Consider the following 9,301-nt stretch of genomic DNA (forward strand, 5'->3'; position numbering starts at 1 on the left):
GTGCTAAAATGTAAAGACCATATGATTGACAGGGCGAACTTGGGGAACATGGGAACTCACTAATCTTTGTTGTTGGGGAACATGGGTACTCACCAATCTTCATTACTTGGATCAAGACTTGCTCTAATGTTTCTTTGAGCTCCTTTGTTTTGCGCATAGCTTTAACTAATTTGGTTGCTCTTGCCTTTCATGAAGCTTCTATATCTCTTTGTCTCTTTTCTACAAGGCTTTCTAGGACATGACATCCCATTGTGTGAGACCCCTACCTCTCTATCTATACAATAATATGGCAACTAAAATCACACTAAGGGTGAGCGGCTCACTCAAGGCCTCATATCGCAATATCCTGATGCTTGGCTAACTCCTTTTAGTTTAACTAGAACAATCCTTATGTAAGGAACAATGAATGATGATTCCTTCAAGTGTTTTCCCTTCATAATTCTCATAAGCGAGTCACTCACATCGAGCGGCTCCCCCAAGGCTCAACAAGATGTCCCAACTCCTCGATTACGAAGGTAATTTCTCTATCCTTGTTCATGATTGATGGGTCTAAGCTACTCATCCTAAGTTTATCATTCTAAAATACAATTTCGTCTCATTTTAGAAAGTACTCGCAAACTCGAGTCCACCATACTGCCCACTTTCTAGTGTTTAATCCTTTTTCTACTTAAACCCGATCCATAGGCTCAACTTAGCCCCTATTTAATTCCTTGGGTTTAGCCTTCAAACCCTACCGCTGCACCTATGGAACTGTGTGAACTCACACCCATAATTAACATTGCCATTTTACTCATACACATTACTTAAATAAGTTCACACATGCACTCCTTTGAAAATATTCATTTCATAATTAAAAAACATAACATCTACAATTATTTTCATATCATGTATAATTCCATATGTACAATCACATATCACAAGGTAACACGTCAATGTCACATTGTCAACATATATCTCCTTGCACCACGATCGTGATCCTTAGACCAGGATGACATACATCGCTCAGCTCGATCGCTCTTGGACCATGTGATGACCAGAGGAGCCCTCATGTCTCACATCCACCTCAACACACATGCCATAATCCTAGGAGTCACTTCTACTAATCATCACCTATCCTAGAAGCACGAACATCTAGGTACCAATGACACAAGCCATGTATCGAGCACAAATACTTAGCCACTAGGCACTACCTTGCTCGTTTCACTTTGGAGTGATTTCCTTATCCATCACACCAATCGTGTGCCAAGAGCACATCCATGTTCGGTTGAGAGGGTTCAAGGTCTTGGAAGCATCATATGAATATAGTGTCACAATAGTAATTTCAAGACATGGATTCAAGCAATATGCATCATATTTATATCCGAAACAATGTAAACAATCGCAATGTCGATGAGATATCACAACTCTCCAGTCGAAACTCCAAGCAAGTCGATGAGATATCACAACTCTCCAGTTGAAACTCCAAGCAAGTCGAATGCCTCCAACCCTATTGTGTTGGAAAGGGGTAGGGGGAAAAGTCTCGAGAGGTTACCCAACCCCAGTTGTGTTCATGCCAATGTGTGCTTAACTGGAGGTTTTCACAAATTGGTCTAGCCATCTAGACCCCAAACCCTTCAGGTGATTAAGGACTTTTGGCCTATCCATTTTGTGGAAATCTCCTAGTGCTACGCTTTGGCACCACTTTTCTCAAGATCCTCCTCGTGCCAACTTGTCCACTTTTTCTTAGCTCAGAGGTTGAACTTGTCCATGTTTTCTTGGCTCAAAAAAAAAACATGAGATAAAATTATGGCATATGAAGAGGGAGCCTACATTCTCCCCCCCATTTGAAGATCCCAGATGTCCTTATCTTGTGAACCGAGGACAGTTTTTCTTTAATTCTTCCTATTTTTCCCAAGTGATATCCTCAGTTGGGAAAAACTTCCACTTGATTAAATACTCTTTTAAGATCATGTTTTAAGAAGCTTTTCTTTGACTTCCAAAACTACGTCTGGTTCCAATTCCACTTGTCCTTGGGTGAGAAAAGCAACATGAATAAGATATGTTGGGACACACTTCTTTGAGAAGACTAACAAGAAAGACATTGTGGATTTTTAAATACGGAGGAAGTAAAAGTTCATAAGCATGATCTCCATGTAATAGGATCATCTAATATATGAATAGGATAATAGGATATAGGACATACTTGAATAGGATATAGGATCATCTAATATATGAATAGGATATAGGATCATCTAATATATGAATAGGATATAGGACATACTTCTTTAGAAGACTAATAAGAAAGACATTGTGGATTTTAAAAAATGGAGGAAGTAAAAGTTCATAAGCTTGATCTTCGATTCTCCATGTAATCACATATGGTCCACAATATCTAGGTGGGTGCCGGTTTTTTGTACTTTCCTAAGCAGAGAGAACTTTTCTTGGGTCATACATGAAGAAAAACCATATTAGTATACTACTTTTGCATGTCCTGGGCTTTAATGCCCTTCTTTATAAATTGCATTTGATGGTATGCTTTGACACTTCCACTTTGATTAGTGGATTGGACTAATTTAATTGCATTATGAAGTCTTGTTTGATAAAGGGTCTTAAATGGACTCATCCCGTTGCTTCGATGATAAGAGGCATTATAAGCAAACTCTACCAAATGTAGATAGTTCATCCATATTTTTAGATTCTCATCCATAAAATGCTTGAATAATATCTTGAATCACTTGGTTTACCCTCACTTTTCAGCTATTATTTTCTAGATGATAGGCAGTGCTAAGATCTGGGAGGTATCTATGGCTTTAAAGAAACTAATCCAAAATTGGAACATAAATTTACCATCTCGATCTCACTAATTATGCTTCTAGGTAGTCTGAATCTCCTTCAAAAAAGATTTTAGCAGCATCAATTGTAGTATAGGTCTTTTTCACTACTAGGATCAGGTAAGCAATCTACGATCCGCTACCACCAAGATGGAGTCATACCTTGAATTAATTGAAGGTTGTCCGATGATGAAATCCATGCTTATGCATTTCCATTGCATATGTGGGATGTCTAAAGGATGCACTTTTCTTTGCATTTTTATTCTTTTTGCCTTGATCTTTTGGTAGACTAAGCAGCATCAATGAACATGCTACAATACATAAAAGAAGCTCTTCTTTATAGCCATGAAAGTCTTTACATATCCAGTGTGTCTTGTTATAGGGATGTCATGAGCCTCATTTAGGGATGTCATTTCCAGGGTGTCTTGTTATAGGGATGTCATGAGCCTCATTTAGGGATGTCATTTCCAGGGTGTCTTGTTATAGGGATGTCATGGGCCTCATTTAGAATCATTTTCTTCAAATCTCCTCATGTTAACCACATTAGCTAACATTATTCCAAATGCACGGCAACACTTTTTGAGCCACATTTTTTGTACCATGCAAAAAGTGCTTCATGTAAATTATTATGGGAAATCTCTGAGTGTACATGAATAGTGTAATGCTGGAAGATAGTCAAAATTGAGCTTACAACTTATGTAATACCAGTAGTATATACTTAGACTAGGAAATCAGCCTAGACTAGCTTTTGGGTCCCATGACATTACTTGGGCGACCAAGCATTGTAAATATGAGTCTTGTATATAAGACATTTTGACCTCTTGTGATTGATGCTTGCATATGTGCTCTCTTCTCTTTGATGCATGAGGATTGTGTGTGTGTGTGTGAGAGTGTGATGATGTTAGCTCTCCTCTCCCTCACTCCTTCTCTCCTTCTCTCCCCTTCTCGTCCATGCTCTCACCAAGTCATTGAGATAGAGGTTGATATTTTCATAGCTTTCTCCCTCTTTGCTCCCCACCCCTTTGCAATGCTTCCTTGTGGTGACAATGAGAAAGGCAAGGTTCAGGACCCTAGTACTTCACAAGAGAGGGTTGCTCTACCAAGAGTGGCTGAGGTGCAAGCGAACAAGACCCTCTCCACAAGAGGGTTGCTCTACCAAGAGTGGCTAGAGTTTCAAGTTAACAAAACCCTCTCCATAAGAGAGGGTTGCTCTACCAAGAGTGGCTAGAGGTGCAAGCCAGAAAGACCTTTGCATTTTTCATCTTGTTCTCTCCCTTATGCAAGGCTCATTAGTAAACATCTTTGGTGCCATTTATAGGAAAACTCCCTAGCTGAGGACTCCCTTATTATACTTTGCAATTAGAGTATTGACATAGGTTGGTTGGAATGCAAATCCACCAGTTGGTATTACTTAACTCGTGTTTTGTTGTTTAATTGATTACTTTGGTGCAACAAAGCATGGAGCAACCCTTCAAGCTCAAGTTGCATGTGTGCAAGTAAGTATTCTCTTCCATTCCCTTTGATTCATGCTCTTTCTTCTTGCATTTGCTAAGTTTTTAAGTTTAGTTTCATATTAAGCAAACACTATTAGGCTGCATTGAGCATATCATTAGGTAGATTAAGAGTGTATCATCCTGTTAAATCACAAACCCTAAAAATGCATCATTAAGTAGGGATTAGAGGGGTAAACGTAGAGTTTTTGGCCAAAAATGTGAAAGTAACTCTCTAGTTTGCTTATGTATGTGCCTAACAAAGCCCGCGACACACGTTCGCACAAGTAGGAATGCACATTCCTACATCTGACAAGGGAAATCTAGAATTATCTTCACTAAGGAAAGATTAAAAAACATTCCTTCCATAAATGCCCATAAAACCAAAAATGGCTAAAATTTGAACCATCACTCGCCCAAAATGCCACCACTGTAGTTGGTAGAGATGTCAAACTAACGTACAAACGTACTCAGTAAAAGATAGCCATGTACATTCCTTAACTTGTGAATGCACATATGCAAGTCATACAGAGACATAGCCATGCATGTTCTCATCTCATCTGGCCATGCATGTTCAAGTTAAACAAGAATCTGGCCATGCACGTTCGCATAGCGCCATGCACATCCACACATTGTCATACGTGTTCCTTGACTTGTGAATGCATGTTTGCAACAAGTAACACAAGGACCTGGCCACGCATGTTCCCATATCATCTAGCCATGCTGTTGCCCAAGTGAGAACACACATTCTCATCTTGTGAACAACATTCGAAAGTCACACAAGGACTTAAAAACTTAAAAAATCCACCAAAATCCAGAATTTCTAGGGCCACCTGGCGACTTCTGTGTGAGCAGAGTGTGCTCTAAGCTAATGACCCTAATATGTACACAAGAATATGAAGGAATTTCAGACTGAATCCCCCACTAGAGGAGAGTGCCTTAAACGATGCAGAGTTGAGAGCACCATCTCAAGAGGAATCACACGCTTCACAATCCATGGGATCTCATAGGAGCCAAGCAACCTTAGTAATAGAGTATTCAAGCGATAGCAAAGATGCTAGCTTGAGTGAGGTCTATTATTAAGAGCCTACCATTATAGGGCCTTGTATGGAGTAAGAAGTTAGAGTATCTGTCTCCTTTACCACCGCTTAAAGGAGTTTTGTACAAGTAATTAGAAACATTATGATGATGAGCAATGGAGAGTCAGGTAAAGAAAAGACAACACCGGATAACCACATCTATACCCTATACATGAGGATAGAATTCCCCCTCCTAAGACCGAGACAAGGAGGAATCTAGTGCCCATACTCCATGAGGATAGGAAACCACAATACTATCCATTTCTCTACAAGAATCAACCCAGGCAGTCACACCAGCTCCATCCATTTATCACTTGGCTTGGCTTGTACTGAGGCCCATGCTTGCTAACACACCTCACTCCAGGTAGTATGTGAAAAGATGCAGGGGAGAAGAGAGCTTGAGCTCGTGCAAGCACACACACACTCACACAAACCCTAGAAGAGAACACACAAGGTGAGGCTGAAAATTCTTCTTCTTCTTCACACAACAAAAGAGGTCTACAAAGAAGATAAAGTGACTAACACACATGATAGAGTATATACAAGCGATCTATAATGTGAACACGCTAAGAGGAGTGGGTAGATGTGGACTAGTCAGTGTAGTCCAGCTATATAGAGTCTCTGGTGAAGATATGTCAGTGCGAGCTACCAAACTCGCCAGTGATGCGAACGATCATGCAGGTGCCTCGTGAGTGTCAACTCATGTTGAGCTTGATATCTCAACACTCCCCCTCAAGCTCCCCCTCAAGCTCAACTCCAGATCATGAACTCCAAGCATATCTCGAAATCTACGGAGCTTCTCAGCTCCCAAAGCCTTCGTGAAGATGTCAGCGACTTGATCCTGTGTGCTGACGTAGGCCAAGTCGATGTCGCCTGCCAAGACTCTCTCCCTGATGAAGTGGTAATGTATCTCAATGTATTTCGTCCGTGCATGGAAAACTAGGTTCTTGGCCAACTATATACTACTAAGATTATCCCAATATATGACAACCTTTCTCTCCACATGCAACCCCAAATCAATAAGGAGCTTGCGTAATCAAGCTACCTCACACGCGCTGCCACCGTAGCTCCTCTGTACTCGACAAGGTAATTGTGGGCTGCTTCTTACTGCTCCATGTCACAATAGCACTCCCCAATGAAAACATAAATCCACTGGTAGATCTCTTGTTTGAGATGCTACCTACCCAATCTGCATCTGTGTACCCATATAGCTCTAATGGTACACCTGCTACATAAAACAATGCATAATCAACAGTGGTCCTCAAATACCAGTGTGCATCGTACACTATCAAGATGTGGTTTGCATAGAACCTACATAAAATGGCTCTCTAAGCTAACAGTGTAACTCAAATCTAGCCTGTTGATCGTGACATAGATCCCCACAATCTTCCTGTACATAGTGGGATCTTCCAACACATAATTTACATCTGCACTAAGCTTGCCATTTTTATCTAATGTCACCGAGATTGACTTACAATAAAACATCCCATACTTCGACAATATGTCCAATACATACAATAATTTACATCTGCACTAAGCTTGCCATTTTTATCTAATGGCACCGAGATTGACTTACAATAAGCCATCCCAGACTTCAACAATATGTCCAATACATACTATCTCTGTGAGACAGCCAAATACCCTTAGGTGTGTGAATGACCTCAATTCCCAAAAAGTAGCGCAGATCTCCTAAATCCTTCATCTCAAACTTCCTTTTGAGAAGACTCTTCACATGCTCAATCTCATCTAAATTGTTACCCCCAACAATAAGATCATCTACATACATGGTGATGATGGCAATACCCTTATCACTCTTGCACACATATAAAGAGTGATCTGCATCTGCCAAATGAAAACCAATAGTGACAAGATACTCAGCAATCTTGTCATGCCATGCTTGTGGAGCTTGCTTCAGTCCATACAAAGCCTTACGAAGCTTACATACATACTCTGGGTGACCTGTATCCTCAAAATCAGGTGGCTGATCCATATACACTTCTTCTTGCAAGTCGCCATTCATGCAAGAATGCATTCTTTACATCCATCTGATGTAAAAACTAGTCTTTAGCTACAGCCATCGCAATCACAACTCTAATAGTTGCCATCTTTGCAACCGGGGAAAATGTCTCCTCGTAATCAATCCCATGTGTCTACGCATTCTTTGGCTACCAATCTAGCCTTATACATGCTTATGCTACCATCTCTGTTGTGTTTCACCTTATACACGCACTTACAACCAATAGCTTTCTTGCCTTCAAGCAATGGAACCAAATCCCAAGTCTCATTTCCATACAATGCATCCATCTCCTCATCCATAACTTTCTCCCAACACACATTTCCAATAGCCTCATTAAAACATGTGGGTTCTACAACCTACACAACTTTTGCCATATAAGCATAGTGATGTGCCACATAACCATCATAAGTCAACCTCTGTACAAGGTTTTTGACTCTTCTAGATCTTCATAACTTGCATTCATGGCTTCCATATCCTTCTTCACACCAGGTGTCCTCTCATTGCTGGAATCCCAAGCTCCTCATCAAGGCTCATCTCCGAGCCACTAGACTCTCCATTAACAAGAGAATGCTCTATAGAAATATCAAGCATACCAAGGGTCTCAACCACTTTCTCTTTGCCTTTATGTGATGTACCAGCTACATTTTCAAGATTGGTATTATAACACAGTCTGCCACTCCATGGTCTATCAACAGAACCACTGGACGAGGACTCTCCTGGTCCACTCAATGACTATGATTGCTGATTTGCATTATGTGTAACCACGTTTCCACTTACATCAGTCCCAAAACAACATCTTTTTTAGTAGCATACCGGCTACTCATCTCGTCAAATACAACATCTTTGCTTACCCTCAATTCACGTGTAGCAGGATTATAGCATCTATATCCCTTTTGCTCAAGGGAATACCCAATAAACACACATTTTTCTGCCTTTGGATCCAGCTTAGTATGCAACTCATATGGCACATGTACATATGTAATACATCCAAAAACTTTCAAGTGAGACAGATCAGGTTTCTTACCAGTAAACTTCTCCTTTGGCGTTACATCATGCATGGCTGCAGCAGTAGGAGTCATGTTCATGATATAAATTGCTGTAGACACAGCCTCAGCCCAATAGCTATGCGACATATTCTTCTCTGCCACCATCAATGCTCGTGCTATCTCTGTAATGTGCCCGTTTTTTCGCTTAGTAACTCCATTTTGCTGCGAAGTGTATCTACATGTAAATTGTCTCTGAATGCCATTCTTTTGCAAGAATTAAGAGAACTCATTGGAGAAGTGTTCTCCCCCTTCATTTGACCTTAGGCACTTCACATGATTTCCTGTTTGTTTTTCAGCCATCACTCTTAAATTCTAAAAATGAGTGAACACTTCACTCTTAAATTCTAAAAATGAGTGAACACTTCACTCTTATCCTTCATGAAATACACCCACAGTTTCCTCGTGTGGTCATCAATGAATGTTACGTAGTACCTGCAGCCCCCTTAGACATAATCTTCGCATAGGACCCCATACATCTGAATGCACAACATCTATTACATTCCTGCTCACGTTTCTGTCATGAGGAAATATATGCTTTGTTTGCTTTCCAAATTGAAATGCTCCACATACTTTCTGCATACCTTCAACTTTAAACTTAGGTAGCCCTGTCACAATTTCTTTAGTTTGCATAGACTTTATTCTTTGCACATTTATATGTCCGATTCTCTTATGCCAAATGTATGTATCTGTAAACATTGCATCTCAGGCATATTTACATTCAATGTAAACATTCTACCCACTTTGTTGCCTTTTGTAACCAACCTGCACTTATATTTAAAGTCTTCTACGTAACAGCAGGGTTAAATTGGACCTACAAACCCTGCTCAATCATCTGGCCAATAGAAACTAGATTCTTTGT

The sequence above is a fragment of the Cibotium barometz genome, chromosome 56 (genome assembly GCF_041138505.1).
Source record: "Cibotium barometz isolate CiBa-2024 chromosome 56, ASM4113850v1, whole genome shotgun sequence".
Classification (NCBI taxonomy): Eukaryota; Viridiplantae; Streptophyta; class Polypodiopsida; order Cyatheales; family Cibotiaceae; genus Cibotium; species Cibotium barometz.